The sequence below is a fragment of the Leopardus geoffroyi genome, chromosome B2, assembly GCF_018350155.1.
Source record: "Leopardus geoffroyi isolate Oge1 chromosome B2, O.geoffroyi_Oge1_pat1.0, whole genome shotgun sequence".
Classification (NCBI taxonomy): Eukaryota; Metazoa; Chordata; class Mammalia; order Carnivora; family Felidae; genus Leopardus; species Leopardus geoffroyi.
Genome location: NC_059332.1, coordinates 115,355,569 through 115,374,688, shown reverse-complemented (window position 1 = coordinate 115,374,688; position 19,120 = coordinate 115,355,569). Strand labels below are relative to the sequence as shown.

The 19,120-nt window shown below is 36.0% G+C and overlaps 1 protein-coding gene across 1 annotated transcript in view; it reads left to right on the top strand.

The window, feature by feature from the left end:
• THEMIS (thymocyte selection associated) overlaps window positions 1–19,120 on the top strand; it is a 183,909-nt gene that overhangs the window by 22,977 nt on the left and 141,812 nt on the right. The gene's annotated exons all lie outside the window — the stretch shown is intronic.

Sequence of the window (19,120 nt, the reverse complement as noted above, 5' to 3'; positions counted from 1 at the left end):
CATTAAAAATTTGACAGTGAAATTAACTACTGATAGTTGCCATTCATCTAACAAGTGACCTGTAGCATTGTATTTTTTACTGTTGGGTTTCATGCTGGTTGCTTTTCTAATTTATATTCCTTTGGGGAAAAAAAAAAGAATTATTAAGAAAACATCATGTGTTTTTTTAAAAAACCACAGGCTCACTGCTCAGTTAAAAGCAGCTCCTATTATTGAAGTAACCCGTTGATGAACATTAATTTCCTCCTATATAATGAGAATTAAAAAAAAAAAAAATCATGTCAGACTTGCTGGAGAATATGACTTTTGTTGCAAACTGACCAGAATTGATTTGGTCATTCACCATTATTAGGTTATTTTTGATAGATGTGGATTGCCTTCAATCCTTGGAAACACAACAATAAAAGAAAACCCTAGATCAAATGTTGCCAAATGTGAAACACTTATTTGCAATTAGGCATAAAAACAGTTATATGACCAGAGAGCTTGATGTAATCCCAGCTGTTTGTCTTTTTTATAAGCTCTGATTGCACTTTGCAGAAAAGGTTCATTAGAGACTTCAATATTCCAGAAGTGGAATACAACTACCTTTCTAGTTAATGTCAAAACTGCTTTGAATCAGCCGCTCAACCAGGGCTGTGCAACATAGGACTTATATTGAACTTATTAGATTCTAATACCCCTTTGCAAGAACAGACATGCCTATGTTACCTCTGGAATTAATGAACACATTTTGAACATCATTTCACCGACGAATCAGTCTTACTAATACTATTCATTATGCTAATTAAGAAAGTTCTGTGTTAATAGGATTTAAATGTAGTAAGACCTGTGGCAGTTATTTAAAGAATATGGACTTCTGATTAATCTTTTGTATATTAACTAGTCATCTTGGGTTTGTTTTTCTGATTATTGTACTTAAAATGTTAACGTTTTCCTCATCTCTTCCCCAGGGGGTCTGTAGGTTAAAACTAATGAGCACACACATATGTATCTCACTGTCTATGCTGAAGTTTGAAATAAATTACATGCACATGATAGTAATACTAAACATTTATCTTCACACATGCCCCAGATGCTCTCTTCTTCTAGCTCTCAGTGGAGATCTATCCTTAGAGTTTCTTTTGTTTTGTTTTTGTTCTTATAGTTTTATGTAAGTCCTAAAGGTGTATGATTTCCCAGGCTGACATATGTAGTCCTGATTTCCCTATAACTAGTTAGTGATTTATAACAGTATTTCTCAAACCTAAGTAAACTTTGGAATCTACTAGAGAATTTTAAATTAATTACATATTCCTGGGTTCCACCCTGGGGAATCCAATTTAGAATTTCTGGAATATAGCCCATGAATCTGGATTTTAAAATTCTTCCCAATTAATTTTTGTGCAGCCCATTGGCCAACTGTTGTTTAAGAGGAACTAGGTAGGACCACCTTTACCAGAAGATAATCATTGGACAATAGAATCAGTGTATCCAGAACTGAGCTCCTTATCCCTTTCCTGTTTTTGTCTTTTTGTCAGTATCCATCATTCTCTCAGTGCCCCAGCTTCGTGGTCTGGAAGTCATTCTGGTCTCATTTTTCTTTTCTTTTACCAGTTCATGGAGGCCCATTTCGGGTTTGCAGCTGCCATTCTACTTTAGGCTCTCATCCAGCAGCCCCTGTCTTGTGACCCCGCAAACAGCTCTTGTGAGAACTTTCTTAGAGCAAGAGAACTATATTGCCTGCAGTTCAAGTCTTTCAAATCTACTGTTTTCTCCAACCATGGAGTTTTTGTTTTGTAATCAGATCATTTTGGAAAGATACTTGATGTCAGATAATCTTCTAACACATGTTAATTTAAATCTGAAAAGTGATATTTTTACTTTCTGGAATGCCCTTTCCATCATCATTAATAACCAGCCATCCACATCGATTCCTTTTGGCCATAAGCACGTATTCACTACTACATATATAAGAGATTGTACTGTGTTGCTGACATCATTAACGAGAGGACAATCCAGTGCTGCACGGGTGCCCAAATTACCAAAGCTCTGAAGCACTTCATCAGTAACAAAATCTAGGCTCTCATTTAAGTCTCCCCGCCCCCCATTTTTTTTAGTAGAAAAGGGAAGTTCTGTTTAGTATAGTAGTCACTAGCTATATGTGGCTATTTAAATTCAAAATAATTATAGTAAGTACATTTAAAAATTGAGTTCCTCAGTTACATTAGTTTCATTTGAGCTTTGTGTGGCTATTAGCTGCAGTGTTGGACAGCTCAAATTATACTATGTCCATCATTGTAGAAAGTTCTGTTGGAGAGTTCTGCTCTGGAGTTTCTGAGGGAGCCCCAAAGGGGAAAGAGGCCCACATCTTCTCCAATATTAATATAACCCACGGCCTCTGCCTCTGCTATCATGACTCTCCTGAGGACTGGCTGCAGTTTTGTGGTTTAAAATTTTCTTCGGGCTGCTTCTCCTACTTCGTCTTGTCTGAATGTGTTTCTGTGTTTGAGGCTTTCTCAGTCTGTCACTGATATGGAAAGTTGCACTGCAGCACATGCATAGTGCACGCATACACACACGCACACACACAAACACACTTAAATTGAACTATTTTGAGAAGATTGTAGACACACACACTGAGTTAAGTTAAACTCTGTATTTTGAGGTTATTGAGGATTCAGACGCAACTATAAGCAGTAATACAGAAATTCCATGTGTCCTTCACAGTTTCCCTCAATTGTGACATCTTTACCAAATGATTGTACGTGATCACAGCAAGGATATTGATACTGATCTATTCAATATACAGAACATTTCTATCATCTCATCACTCATGTTTCCCCCCTTTTTAAAATATTTATTTTATTTTTTAGAGAGAGTGTGTGCACAAGCTGGGGAGGGGCAGAGAGAGAGGGACGCAGAGCATCTGAAGTGGGCTCTGTGCTGACAGCAGAAAGCCCCCTGTGGGGCTCAAACTCACAAACCGTGAGATCATGATCAGACCCCAAGACAGACGCTTAACCAACTGAGCCACTCGGGCACCCCTCATGTTGCCCTTTTATAAAAGCTACTCCTACTTCCTTCCCACTTTCCCAGTCACGTCCTTAACCCGTTTCAACCACTAATCTGTTCAACATTTTTATAAAAATTTTTTTTTTTGGTCCACAGATTATTTGGAGGAATGGCATTTAGTTTTCAAGTGTTTGGAGAATTTCCTGTTATCTTTCTGTTACTGATTTTTAATTTAATTCATTGTGGTCAGAGAATACTATGATTCAATTCCTTAAATACGTTGGGGTTTGTTTTATGGCACAAGATATCTTGGTATGTGTTCTGGTGGGCACTTGAAAACAGTGTGTATTTTCTGTTGTTAGGTATAGCGTTCCATAAATGTAGATTATTAGATCCTGTTGTTTGATCACGTGGTTGTTCTGCTATATCCTTAGCAATAATCTGTCTAGTATGTCTATCAGTTGTTGAGGAATGGATTTAAAGTCTCCAACCATAATTGTGATTTGTCTATGTCTCCTTTCAGGATATCAGTTTTTGCTTTACATTTGTAACTGTTATTTGTCATATACACATTTAGGACTGCTCTATCTTCCTGTTAGATCCCTTGTATCATTATGTAATGCCTCTCTCTATACCTAGTAATTTTCTTTGCTCTGAGGTTTACCATACCTTTTGTTAAGATAGCTACTTCTGTTTTCCTTTGATAAACGTTTTGCATGATCGATCTTTTTCATTCATTTTCTTCAACCTGCCTGTATTGTTATATTTGAAGTGAATCTCTTGTAGATAGTGTAGAATCAGATCATGTTTCTAAATCTACTCTGTCAGTGTCTTTTTATTGATATATTTAGACCATTTACATTTTATGTAACTCTGGATATATCAAGGTTCAAGTCTACCATTATATCTTTAGTTTTCTGTTTGGTTTCTGATTTGTGTTTCTCCAGCAGTGAATAGTGTGCCCTGCTTCATTATTGCCCGGTGGGGTTATAAATTCAGGCTTCCCCTTTATCCTCTGTTGACACGTGCAGGGGAAAGGATCCTCCTTATTGCTTGCCAGAGTGGGAGAACTGACTCCTCATTGAGCCTTCACCGACACCACCCTTGATGGGAGGCATGGTAGTGCCTCATTACTACTACTCACATGGCCTTATGGTGGGGAGGTGCCTCATTACATTGGACAGTGGTGAAAGTTGTGATTTTTCACTAGACATCTGACATCAGATGGGGAGGGGATAGGGCACCTCAGTATTCCTGGGTGAGGGTGAAAGTCCAGACTCTTTCTACCTGGTTTCCCTGAAAGGGGGTGGGAGCTTATTACCAGCTCACAAAGGTGTTAAGTCCCATCTCAACTCTGCCTTTTTTTAATACCACCCCAGTAATGGGTGGATGAGTGTCTAATTACACTCATCAACGGTGGGATTCTAAAGTCTCCACTCATCCTTTCCTGCTATAGAACCAAATTCCTTTATGTGATAAAGTGGTAATGTTAAAAGGTTTTCTTACTAGGCTGTTCCTTTCCTTACTCTTTAGCTAGAGAGAACAGGATTTGTTGGTGGTTTCGTTTTTTTGTACCCATTGGCATTTCTAGGCTGCCAGCTTCTTCACCTTCAAGACTAGGGTATATGAAGTTAGGAACATTTATGTCTAATTCATCTTCCCAGAAGCAGAAGTCCCAGCTGAAAGTTTTTAATAAGTCCTCACTGTAACCTTGAGATTAGTATGCCTGATACTTAATAAATGTTTATTGAATGGTTTAGTAAGTAAATATAATATGGATGTACTATTCATAGAGCCCAGCAGCCCAGTCCCTTTCTCCTAGTATCATGCAATTTTCTTTCATAGTAATTATCATTTTGTAATTATATATTTTTATGATTATTTGATTAACATCTTTTATTTCAATATATTTAAGTCTTCATGAAGTTGAGCCCATATGCCATTTGCTCACCATTATATCAGTAGTACTTAACATAGTTCTTTTGTTTGGCACATTGCATGCATTCAGTTAATTTGTTGAATAGATTAAAATATGAAAAAAAAGAATAATTTGATAAGCACGCAAAGCGTCATTCAGGGTGCCTTTCGGAATGGCTATGGGGCTGTAACCTTGCCTGGTATAACAGTTACTTCTCAGCCAACTTCCATATGAAAGAAAGCACTTATTTTTTTCACTGGGAGTGTTCCTAGACCATTCCTCCCAACTCTTTTAATTATGTCAGACACGTATATATAATAGGAATACGTATTTGGCACATGGGATACATAGATAAGGCAACCTACAGCCAGAGGCTACCAGGCAAAACCACCAGTCATTCCAGAACCACCTCAGGTGGTTACTTCAAGGAATGGGGAGTCCAGTATGTCGCTACCCTTGTAACCTATTTGTGGCATACCAGGTTTCATTGGTACAGGTTGGGAATAAAGTTCATTGCCATTCTCAAGTTTCTGTTTTCTCTTCCATAAACTTCTCTTTCTTAGAGTGATTGGCAAAGAAAATTTCTTCTTCTTCTTCTTCTTCTTCTTCTTCTTCTTCTTCTTCTTCTTTTTCTTCTTCTTTATTCAGGGAAAACCCCACCCTCATCCATAAGAGCCCACTTATCTATCATCTTGACCAAGAAAATCACACTAGCTTACAATACTATAACATTATACTAATTTATTTGGTCTTACCATCATATGCAGTAATAATGATGACATCAGTGATGGCTAATATTTATTAAGTGCTAAATAGATACCAGGTGCTGGTCCATATGCTTTTAAAAATTATCTTCTTTGGGACGCCTGGGTGGCTCAGTCAGTTAAGCATCCGACTTCAGCTCAGGTCATGATCTCGCGGTCTGTGAGTTCGAGCGCCACGTCGGGCTCTGGGCTGACAGCTCAGAGCCTGGAGCCTGCTTCAGATTCTGTGTCTCCCTCTTTCTCTGCCCCTCCCCTGCTCATCTCTGTCTCTCTCTGTCTCAAAAATAAAAAAAGAAAAAATTTAAAAAAACATTAAAAATTATCTTCTTTGATCCTCAAAGTAACTATTTAAAGTAATATTAATATTCTCATTTTAAAGTTAAGGAAACTGAGGTACTATCTCCATTTTACAGATGACGATATTGCCTGAGTCATACATCTATTAAATTCAGATCCTGGATTTGAACCTGACCCTAGAGTGGCACTCTTATCTGTGATTTTTACCTAGTTAAATGCCTAAGAATGAATGGATAGAGGAATTTTATGCATGCATTGGTGTCTGTGTGTGTGTGGGTTTGGTAATTGTATCTCTTCGGCAGAGATAAAGATCAGCCCTGAAATTCCATCCTTCAGTCTTACCTCAACAACAGACCTCCTGGCTTTGGTATTTCAAAGAAAACTATATGTCCCCCACCCCTGCAATGTAAGATTTACAGACACAGTGCAGCTTAATTTAAATCATGAAATATACATACCTTTCCCTCACCTTTTGGATGAGAGTCTGTTAATTGTCCTCCTAACTATATCTATTCTCTCTTTCTTTTGTAGTAATGGTTTCAGCTGTTACCACAGCTACCCAGCTAAAGATGATACTACACAGCTCGCCTGAAGCTTATCTGGGCGGCTTGATTAAGTTTTGGCCAGTGTGTTGTGAACGTATTTGATGTGTGAAATTTCTATTGTATGCCACTAAAACAAAAGAAGTGTTTCCTCCTCTTCTCCATCTCTCTTTCTCATCTTTGTCACTAACTGAAATTTGGACATGATCATAGGAGCAGGAGCAGACATCTTAGAACATAACACAAAGTCTCATGTTGAGGAAATGAGAGGTTACAAAAAAGCTGGAACCAATACAGATATCATATAAACCCTGACAAGTTACCAGTAAATTGTTACTTAAGAAAGAAATAGATATTTGTTTGTTTGTTAAACAACTGTTGTTTTACGATTTGTTTCAGCAGCTGAATTGAGCTTCTTGGGTTGGGTTCACAACCATTCATTATTTTGTTTCTCAGTGTAGAGAAAGAGTTTTGGCTCAAAGATATCAATTAATATTACAGAGAAATCATTTGGCTAAACACAGCTGCCTTCAAGTCAATGGTTGACTCAGAGATTTTCCCAGAACAACAACGGTTTATATAACTAAAGGAGCTCTTCGTGTTTTTTCTGCCCAAAAGAAAGGAGCAGTCTTCTGAAAAAAGTAGTCAAATTTTCTTTTCTACAGTATAGTAACCCTTCTCCCCTTTTTTCTTGGCTACGATCAGTTCTATTAAATATCAAAAAACTTTATTAGGCTTAGCCAATGCTAAGTGTCTACTAGTTTACTTGTTTTCTTTCTTTACCATTTGTGTGTGCCTTCAATTTCCAGTTACCTAGAATGTAAATTTCCCAAAGAAAAATAATCTTTTGTTTTTGTTTGGCTGGGTTGGTTGACTTTTTGTATTTTTAGTTTCTGGTATTGTGTTCTGAATTGTGTAGGATCTCGGTAGATGGTATTTAGTGATTATAAGATTGAGTACTGGAAATTCTTTAAATATTATACCTGTCAGCTCAATTAGATATGAAACTTTCACTGTTTTCAAAACTTCATAGAATTATGAGGACGGTGAGCTCTTTAAACTGGGTGATTTAACATGTAGAATGAACTTTAGAATTTTATTATGTTTTATAATTTCTCAATCTCTTTCGAACATAAAATTAAAAAACATTTACCATTCTTAAAAATGATATTGAAATTTTATCTGTTGCAAACTTGTTTTAATGGGAAAAAGTCTATAAGAAAAATTATTTGATCTGCAAAAATAAATGATATTAAGTAACATAATTATATAATGATTTTAATCAGTGTTTATTTTAAAATATTTACAAATAAGCAAAGGGGAAGAATAGAAAGAGAAACAAATCAAGACACAGACTCTTAGTTATACAGAACAAACTGATGGTTAGCAGAGTGGAGGAGGGTGGGGGGAATGGGTCAAATAGGTTGATGGAAATTAAGGAGCGCACTTGTCAAGATGAGCACCGGGTGATGTATGGAAGTATTGAACTACTACATTGTACTTGTGAAACTAATATAATGCTGTAGGTTAACTAACTGGAATTAAAATAAAAATTAAAAAAATTATTCACTGAATAAAACTATAAACTCTAGACATTTTGCATAGGTGCCTTATAATAAATATTACACATGATAGAAGAACTTGAGTAAATTTAACATATTTGGAGGACAATACAAATCTTTAATCTTCTCTTTATGTATCAATTATTTTTTTGAAAATTCTTCAGTAAATCAGAAAACAAGGAAGCGAAAACAGGCAAACAAAGAAACAGACAAAAACAGAAAAGGAAATCTGCAGTATAAATCCTATACAACACTTTACAAATGTAAGGGTAGTGAGTTTCAACATTTTACATTTCCACCCAAATGTAGACATTGAATATTCTGTTTATCACATTGTCAATGCACTTTTGGGAATCAAGGGTCCCACTCTGTTACAAACAAGTAGACATATTGAAAAGAGAATGCAAACCCTGTGCAACTAAGGTAAGCCTGATAGGGTAAAATTTTTCACAAAGATAAAAACATCACCCCCATATAAACATAAAATGAACACATGAAAGATTTTATTAAACTCAGTAAATCAGAGAACCAGTGAGATATTAAACCCATGTCAAGCACACACATACATGCATGCAAAAATATAGTCAGAAATGCTGAAATAAATTTTCCAGTTTTCAAACCTGATTATCATCCTTGAATATGCAATGTTTAGGGTTATCTTTTGTACAAGCCATAGGTCAATTGTATGTATAATGGAAAAATCTATTTTTACTTCAATGGTAAATAATCATTTGCATTGCTAAGTATCATTTATATCTCTATCAATTTTCTGTAAGTCAATGTAATCATATTCAAAGCTGCATATCTCTATAGAATCAGATAGTTTCTAAAGAGTCTGCTAGATGATATTCGGCTCTCCACTAAAAAGACAGCTGTTATTTGTTTTTGCTCTTTACAAGTCTTGGACAACTTCTGACAAGCTTCAACAAAATCTTGACACATGGTGTATACTAAAGGGTTAACTCAGCAGACTTTGGATGTTCAAACTCTGCACAATCTAAAGAAAGGATTGGCCTTTGACCGACTCCTTTTGAATATCTTGCCTGATATGAGTGTATACTTTGGAACTTGGGCCACTCTAGATAGCTTATGTTCATGATGTGACTTATGGTAAATGTCAGTTCTTCTATGTCTGGGGTTCTGGGCCATGCTGTCTTAGTTTGACCTCTGAGGGGGGTTGCTAAACATTGAGTAATTAAGGTCAGTCATATGGGCACTCCACACCTATGTAACTCACCTCTAATGTAATCCCTGGACACCAAGGCTCAAGTGAACTTCCCTGGTTGACAATAATTTATATATGTTGTCATCCACCATTGCTGGTAGAATTACATTCTGTTCATGTGACTTCAGTGGGAAAGGACAACTGGAACCTTGTGTCCTGCTGGTCTGTATCATTTCTTCATAATAAGCTATGAGTGTAAGTATAACAGCTCTTCTGAATTCTGTGAGTCCTTCTGGTAAATCATCAAACCTAAGGGTGGACATTCAGGCAGCTATTGAAGGAAGCCTTTAAAAGACAGAAGTGAGGAGCTGAGAAACTAAGCTTGTTTTTTCATGTTAATTTAGTGTTTATTAGAATGGTCATTTGTCCCAGACCGTAGTCACAGATTCCTGGAGTTGATCATAGAGGACAATGGGAGGGCTACTTATGGCAGCCTCTGTGCCTCTCTGCTATTAATCTTCTTAGAGATGACTCTCCATTGAGCTCACCTCTCTCCTTCCCAGCTGGCCTCCCAAAAGATAGTCTGGGATTCCTCTATTCTCTTTACAAACTAACTTTGGAGTATAAATTCTATGACCTTCCTCTTTAGGACCTGGCTTTTACTTCTCTCAGTAAGAAACAGCTCTTATAAATCAAAAGCTTTGATTTACAAAACTAAATTTTTCCTGGCATGGCACAAAGAACAAATTTTGGGAGTAAAAAATACCATATTGGTTTTTTTCATCTTTGCAAATACAAAAAATACTAATTCTTTTGCAAGTGGACAGGTAATTCCTTTATGTCATGCACTGAGTGCCCCCCGCCCATCTACAATCTACTATATGATAATATCCCATTATTAGATTCTTACATTCACATAAAAAGATTTTGGCAGTTGTGAAAAAAACAGTTTCCCCTTCTAATAAAGTCTATTTTTTCAGGATTATTATCTCCCCAAGTATTGACAAATTCTTTGAATCTCAGAACTAAATAATGACTAAAGCTCTCTCCTTGACTGGGAAAATAAACTTCATGTCTTGGCTTTAATGGTGGGAGAAATGCAGAAGAAGAATCCAGTTACTGATGACGTATTATTTCCTTAAACTTACTACTTAGCCTTAGGACATTTTTACTTAATCTTCTATAAAAATTACTTTGACTCACTGGATGGCGAGCCAAATATTGCTAGTGTGAAATGGCTACCTTATTCCTCATTCAAAGATTTTTAGTTTCATGGCAAGAAACCTTTGAGAGGAGCCCAGGTGGCTTAGTTGGTTAAATGTCCACCTAGGTTTCGGCTCAGGTCATGATCTCTCAGTTCATGAGTTCTAGCCCCGTGCTGGACTCTGCGCTGAGTTCAGAGCCTGCTTGGGATTCTCTTTCTCTCTGCCCCTCCCCCACTCATGCTCGCTCACACCCTCTCTCTCTCAATAAATAAACTTAAAAAGAAGAAGAAGTAGAAGTAGTAGTAGTAGAAGAAGAAGAAGAAGAAAAAGAAGAGGAAGAAGAAAAAGAAGAAGAAGAAGAAGAAAGCCCTCCTCAGTAGGCACTATTAACCCTCCCTGAAACACTCAAGGGCACACTTTTTGAGAAGCATGATACCATGTTATACAACTCAGAGAATGCCATTCACATTCATGTAAGTTGCACTATAAATAGTTTTATAATGGGGCAACCTATGCTGTAAGGAGTGGCCCTGAACAGATTTCAGTTGTTTGACAGATTGATTTGTTAGAAAGGGTAACTGTGACAGCTATCTTCAAACATTTTAAGGCTGCCATCAAGAAGAATTAAATGGTTGTTTTCTGTATGATTCCAATGGCTAAAAATAGTTCTAATGTGTATATCCTATAGGAACACATATTGCACTTAATAAAATGTGGAGGTTCTTAACAGTGAGAACTGCTCAAAAGTGGAGTAATTTACTTTGAAATAATTGGAATCAATCACTGAAAGTGTTCAAATATAGTTTGGACAACTGCTTGGTAGATATGCTGCATAGAGACTCAGTCATTGTAGTAATGTAGGTAGGATTAGATGGTATTTAAGCTCCTGTTTGACACTGAAACCTAATGATTCAAGAGATCATTAGAATTAACAGCACTGTGCTTAGAGATGTAAATGAAATTGAAACTCATCCTATGGCTGCCATCCAGCTATATGAAGTTGTGATTGTTATCAAGTTAAGTGTTTTATGCCTCAATTCAGAATGATGGCCTGGAAAAAAATGGTAGATTCTGGGAGTCTATATTCTTCTGCCAGATTTCTTATAACTAAGCCTTTGGGAGTAAATTAGCTCAATATGAGGATTAAAAATGTTTAAAAATATAATAAATAAATAAATAAATAAATAAATAAATAAATAAATATCAGCCAATGGGGCTTACAACAGGATAAGTCATAGTGCAGGACTGGGCTGGAAATATTTCATACCTGGCGTGCCACCTTCAGTTGATGGATGGTCACCTGGAACTTCATGTTGAAGTTGATTATTAGGCCTGGTTGGGATTCAGCTGGACATGTGCCATTGGGATTAGTGCTGGGAGAGGAAAATGGTAGAATATAGTCTAGATATTTGTCATCTCTCTCATGCAGAATACTTGGCACTCTAGTTAGAACTCATGGAATTCATCTCCTAGGGGACTTCACCTGCTCATGGCTTTGGATCTTAGCTGTGTAGGTCCAAAAACTCAAAGAATCCAGGGTCAATTAGGTTCAAGCATTGCCTTGTACAATCAGAGGAGTATAATGTACAAATTAGAATGCCAATGTAATAATTTTCAATTAGAACTATTACTGTCAAGTTGATTAAAATTCCTGTGTTTTTTAGCCAGGGCACTCAGGCTGCTGGTGACATTGAGATAGATGAGTTAATAATACCGTCTAAGACTTAGTGTATTCGTTTAAAACTTTCCTTTTCCCAGTGTGTTCAGATTTCACTCTAACTTTCTAACTTCCTGAGACTGTATCCTGGTTCCCTTCATTGACTTTGGTCATACATGTGTACTTAATGGTTTAGAATCAACTGGCTGTGGTGAAGGACTTCTCTTGTTTCCCCAGTCCATTATGGGCTGGTACTTATTACAATAAAATGCAATATAAATGAATTATTATAAAAATAAAATTAAAAAACAAAGACATACAAAATACAGGCATATCTTTTATTATTTAATTCGGTGAGCACAAAATAGCTTCAAAATTCTTACAAAAGTTTCTAAAACTTTATTCTCAATTTCTCAACCATATTTCATAAGCAGAATACTTAATGAAGTGTTCAATGCTAATGAACTTAAGGAAAATTTATAATACAGTAGAGCTTAATTTTTATGCATTGAATGAACACATTACAGTGCATTGGAGCCCATGTATAATCTATTCAATCAGCATATTTATATTCATTAACTGAGATGAAGAGAACAGGTTTATTATTTTAAATGGCTTAGAAGTCTATAGTACCTTTATTTAATATTTAGGGTATAAAACATAAGCAATTATATTAAAGTATGTAAAATGTACTTGAAACCAAGGTCTTCCTACAATAATAAACCAATTTCCAGTGCAACATTGTTCATATAAAAAATTATAATACTATTTATGATATTATTTTGAGGGTTAAAACTTGGGTAAAATGTGGGGAATATTTGATCAGTAGTAGTGTCAGAAGATATAGAACCACTGACTTGTTTCATCATCATAGGAAAATGTTTCATAGATGTGTAGGAGAGATGGATATTCATTTCATACATACACATCCCAAATCCTTTTGCTCTGGTAATTGTGAACACAAAGAACCACAATGATGACTTAATACCAATTTGCAAACTCTATAGATTTATTGAACCTATTTAATTGATTCTGCCATGAAACATTAAGTTTTTAGCTAACATAGAAAACTATGAATTTTTGTTCTTTAGCCACTAAAACTTAGTTATTTAAATGTTACACACATCATATAGAGTGGTTAAAAAGTGGGCATTTTCTGGTTTCTGGCCTCACTACTATTTTAATCTGCTATATTGGTTCTCAAACTTCAACCTTTCCAACCTATTGTGGCCTTCATTGCTTTTCTGTGTTAATACCTTTTCTTTCTCTTTTTCTTTCAGCCAAATTTTTAAGTTCTAGTTAGTTAACATATAGTGCAATATTGGTTTCGGGAGTAGCATTTAGTAATTCATCACTTACTTATAACACCCAGTGTTTATCATAACAACTGCCCTCCATAATACCCATCACCCATTTAGCCCATACCCCACCCACCTCCCTCCATCAACCTTCAGTTTATTCTATATCATTAAAAGCCTCTTATGTTTTTTCTCTCTCTTTTTTTTTTTTGTTCCCATAAGTTCATCTATTTTGTTTCCTAAATTACACATATGAGTGAAATCATATGGTATTTGTCGTTCTCCAGCTGACTTATTTCACTTAGCATAATGCACTTTAGCTCCATACACACTGTTGCAAATGGCAAGATTTCATTCTTTTTGATGGCTGGGTAATATTCCATTTTAATGTATACCACATCTTCTTTATCCATTCATCAATCAATGGACACTTGGGCTCCTTCTGTAGTTTGGCTCCCTGTTTATACTTCTAGAGACTCACCAACATTCACTACAGTTTCTAGCATATTCCCGTCATTAACCTTGAACTTCCTGGATAACACATGCCCATCTCACAAGAAGAACCCCATATTTATAGAGATGAGACATTATACCTTAATTTTTCTTAGTGTGGCCATCATTTTTCTTACTACCTGATGCCAAAGTTTTGCCCTCTTTATGTTGATATTTTGGCAGTAGGGTGAGAGAGTCTGTAGGACCTTTCGAGATCACTTCCTATCAGTGTTCAAATTTGTATACATTTCTGTGGTATATCCAGTGTCAGCTGGTAGTATCCAACCCTAGTAAAGCTGCAGGCTTGTTGTTTCATGCCTACTTATTTCCACACTGCGTTCCAATATGATGTTCATCTATCTATTTTTAGGCATATTCTTCATATAGTGGGAATAACTTTGTCTCTGCTTTACAGGGGATGGAGATGGTCTTTTTACGGGAGACTGGCCATGTAAATGTCTGTTACAGCCATAGGCCACTTCAAGCTTTAAGCCTATGGTACACTATCTAGAGTTTCATTTAGAAAATTGAATTTATCACTACAATGAATGCCTTAACCACCAAGTACGACATTGCTAATAAAATTTTTTCATACTTACATGTTTCCTTTGTGGGAAAGCTTCTTCTTGGTGATTTGCACTATTCTTAAGCAAAGAAAAAATATTCATACCTGTTTATGAGGAGTAAAAACACATCTTCACTGGCAATCCCAATCTGACAAGGCTCTATATACACTGTCATACGATAGCAATCAAACTTTGCAGATGTAATTTTTTTAACTCTACACCTGTCTCAGATTGTTTCATGAGCACCACCCTCAGGTTCAGCAATATAAAGATGGTAAACTTAATGGTAAAATAGGAAACTTAACGAGTAAGAGATTCATATTGTAGAATTACCCATCTATGCCTTGTCTGGTTAATCTCGCATATGCTTTTACATTTGATATTAAATATGTCAAATGATATGCTGGTTAATCATTCTTTCTACTATATTCACAATAATTTATTGTCATTTTACAGTAAAGCTAAGTTATATATAATTCAATATTCACCAAGGGTCTACTAAGTGTCAAAAACTGTGTTACTAGTTGTGTTTAATGTGAGGGTAGGTATAAATATAGTTAAGAGTTATCACTTCTCTAGGAACTCATGATAAATTCTAAAACATACATAATATCAGTGGGTAGAAGATAATATCCCAATAGCAGGCTGTGATAATAATCACATAAGGGCTGTGATAATAATCACATAGGGGCTATAATGGAGATACATGCAAACTGCTTTAGAGCACAGAGGAGAGAATAATTCTCACCTAGGTGTAAGAATCAAGAAAGACTTTGAAGAAGATGATGAATATGAGCTGAATCTTTAGGTTTTGTTGAATTTTGAAAGGCTGATGAGGTAAAGGGGTGAGTGAGTGACCTGGTAGGGCAGGGGAAGGAATTAGGGAATGGAGAGAATGGGTACCTCTTGAGTAAAGGGAAAATAGCCTCTAAACAATGTAAGTTTCCTTCTCCCTGATTGCCACATGCTTTTAACTTTGTATACGAAATGGGAGAAAATCTATTGAACCAATTGTTTTGGCTGTTCCAATGTGATCATAGCATTGCTTATATGGATTGTCAAATAAGGGATGAGCTCATAAAAGGATATTAATGTGTCGTTTTTATTGAGCAAAGTAGCATTACAGAGAAGGTGATTTCAGAGGCACATGGCTCTTTCATTACAGCCTTCAGGGGCAATGTTTGATCACTGAAAACAGGCTGCTTTGTTCCAGCTTCCTCTGATGTTTGGCATTATCCTGAATACATATGCTCTGACTTGGAAAGAATCAGTCTATAAAGATTTAATAGATTCGAGATTTGCATATTCAAAATATATGTCATGGTTAAAATGAAATGAAAACTATTTTAATATCTACATCTGTATTATACATAAACACATAGTTCAGGCATATCTCAGCAAATTTTTAAAAGGCAATTACATATGTTATATGTGCTCATTCTGAGATTATGAAAGTTGGCTATTTTAAAAATTAACCATTTTACATTTTCACTGAGGAAAAATATATTTTAGGAGACATTATGTTGATGGTAATAGAGTACGGGAACCCTTCAAATTTCAGGGATTTGTGATTTGCCATACGTTCTTGCTACCTTTCATGGACATAACTTTTTAGTGTTTTGTGTCAGCAACCACTTTCTTTATTAAAAATGAATTAACGGCATTCTTGGTTAGAGAAAATTGAAAGTCACAAATATTTAAAGGTAAATATAAAAGATTAGTATTTGCATGAGGCTCTTTTCCTTGTATGATGAAAGAAGTGACTTTTTTTTTTTTTTTTTCAAAAGGAGAGATTCTTGGAAAGAGACCTGAAGAGTCAAAACCTTTTTGTGTGGTGACTAATACTCTTAGAATTTTCTCCTCGTAGAATTCTCTGGCTTCTAGTCCTGTGAATTGATATATAATCTCGCATAAATTCATCTTTTAATTTTGAATTCCAGTGGAACCTTTGAGAAGGCAGTCTGATATACATTACATCTACAATTAGATACTCATCGCATCAATATTAAGCCTAACGGACTTCAGCTCATGTTCTATTTCATATGACAAAGAAAAATCTTACCATGTCACTTCCTGACTAAAAATCTTTCTTTTCCCTGTCCCCATTTACTATGTCCTCCAGCTCAGTGTCACTGAATGCTTTTGTATGGCACGTCCTTCCCTTTCTGGTTAATTTGGAACAGTCTCAGAACAGAACTTTTTTTAGTTATACATTTGTGGCCTAGATCACAGCTTCCCAAACATTAATGTATTTATGTGTCATCTGGAGATGACACATCTTTGTTAAAGATGCAGATTCTGATTCAGCAGTTCTGGGGTCAGGCCAAGAATCTAACAAGCTCCCAGGTGATACAGTAGACCACACTTTGGATAGCAAGCCCCTAGATACATATGACCTCTCATCAAATTGGTATCAGATCCTGGACCCAGATAACTGAAAATTAAGATTCTCTGACTTTGAGGTTGCATTAGACTTTGACCTCTTTGTTTATTGGTAATGTCATAAAGATGCTGCATGATCTGGACTTCCTTTTCTTTTCTAGTCTTCTTTCTTACCCTTCCTTGCTTTAGATTTGAGACATTAACAAACTACTTACAATTTCCAGAATGTATCAAACTCTTTCACATCTCAGTGCCTTTTCAAATACTGTCTCTCCAACATCTTCTGTTGTTTCCTTTAAAGCTCAGCTTAGCTGTTGTCTCCTCCAGGAATCCTTCCCTAATCATTTTACCTTGTAATTGCTTAATTAAATGCTTCCAATATTCTCCCACAATGTGCTGTATTTTCTATGTTAAAACTTTCTGATAATGTGTTGTAGTGTGTGCTTACTTGTCTGTTTGCTTCAAGGCAGTGCTTTTTGGGAGGAAGAGGTTATGCATTTTATCTCTGATACCTACCACTAATCACAATGCCTGACACATAGTAGGTTTTCATTAAAGTTTACTGAATGAATGAGGAAGAGTGGTGGATGTGTTGTAGTTATGCAATAATATAATGCAACATTTTCTTTCATGAGGTTTGAATGGAGAGTAATACAAACTAAAGTCATAAAAAGGTAAGTACAGAATGAGATAATACTGAAGATATAACATGTTAGTATATGATTAAGTGCCAAATGAGGATCATAAAAAATAGCTGTTGTGAGTTCATTGGAGGAAAATGTCACTATATATTTGGTATTATTTTTTTAAAATATTCCAATTGTTCCACAAAAGATTTGAGACAGCTAGCAAACTATGTTTGGGAGTTAATGAACGTTGTGAACACGTACATAGTAAGGGAATAGTATAAGAAAAAAGGGGAGTCATGAAAGTACATACTCAGGACTTGAGCAGATATACTAGCATATTTGCAAAAATGGTCCTCATTAAATACTGAACAGTAAGGATGGTGTGCTGGACTTGCATTTCCACTTTCTACCTTGGAGGCTGACTTCTGTGGCGGCATCAGCAGCTTCCTTGTCCTCTGGCTTCTGGCTGACTTTGGCCAAAGAAGGGTACCCTGGCAGAGGATCAGACGGAGGGAGAAGAGTGAGGTCAGGATATTTATTTTCTTGCATTGCCCAGAACTGTCTGTGCCTCTGTGTAAATTGCCCCTTTGTTAAAATCTCCTTAAATTATTCTAATTCGCGTGTGCCCCCCTGCTCCCTGTTGACATTCTGTTACAGTGGCAGAGTTGTTTAATGCTAGATTGGAAGCCACTCTTAATAACTTTTAGGATAACCAATGATGCTACAAAAATGTTTTTGGTGCCTGCTATATATCAGTAAGATGCTATGAGGAGGGGATTCAATAAAGAAGAATTCAGAAAGCAAACCAACCAACCTGAAATCTTGTACTCATATTGTTCACATTTTAGTATGGTAAAGAGGATATAAATCATATTGGAGGTAGGGAAAAATTGATATGTTTAAATCCCCACAGTTCTGTAATTTTTTTTTACATCAACCTTTCATTTACTGTTCAGGTGTAAAGTAATAATACCTCAGAGATGTAGTTTTCGAGTTGTTTCCCTTTTTACTTGGGGTAGATTATCCAGACATTTTTGCCTCTTCTCTTTCCTGTTGTTCATGTTCTGGTTATTTCACTGCTCGCTTTCCTTCCATCAGGAGATAAAAGGAAAATAAATGGATGGAAAGCTTAACTTTAGTATCTATGATAAAAGGTTTATTAGGAAAGAGACTGCAATTCTGAACTACAGTGAAGCTTTTCAGTTTATCTGGGCTGGTCTGCCCCCTATTGCCATTAAGATATCAAGAGATGTTTCCAGCTTGTCAAAAATCAAGAGATTAGATGGACAAAAAATCTTATATTCACAAGGATGAAGAGAAACAGGTTTAATAAGTAGATAGGATGCTCTTAATATAAGGCCCTGTTGTGCAGACCTTCTCTCTTTGGATCTTGGATTGTAATACAACCTTGTTTGTAATACATACTTAGATCATTGTTGACTCACAGGAGCTTAATCTGTGACCCAGCAAAAATAGATCATAAATCCCAGCGAGGGAAGACATGTTTGTAGTTTGACCTTGGAATGATGAGCTAAAGGTGCTGAGGAAACCATAAATCTAATTTACAATAATAACAAAAATAAGGTTGTTTATACTTTGCCCAGTACATGAAGAGAAAATCTAATATTTTTCTTGGTACATGCTGTACA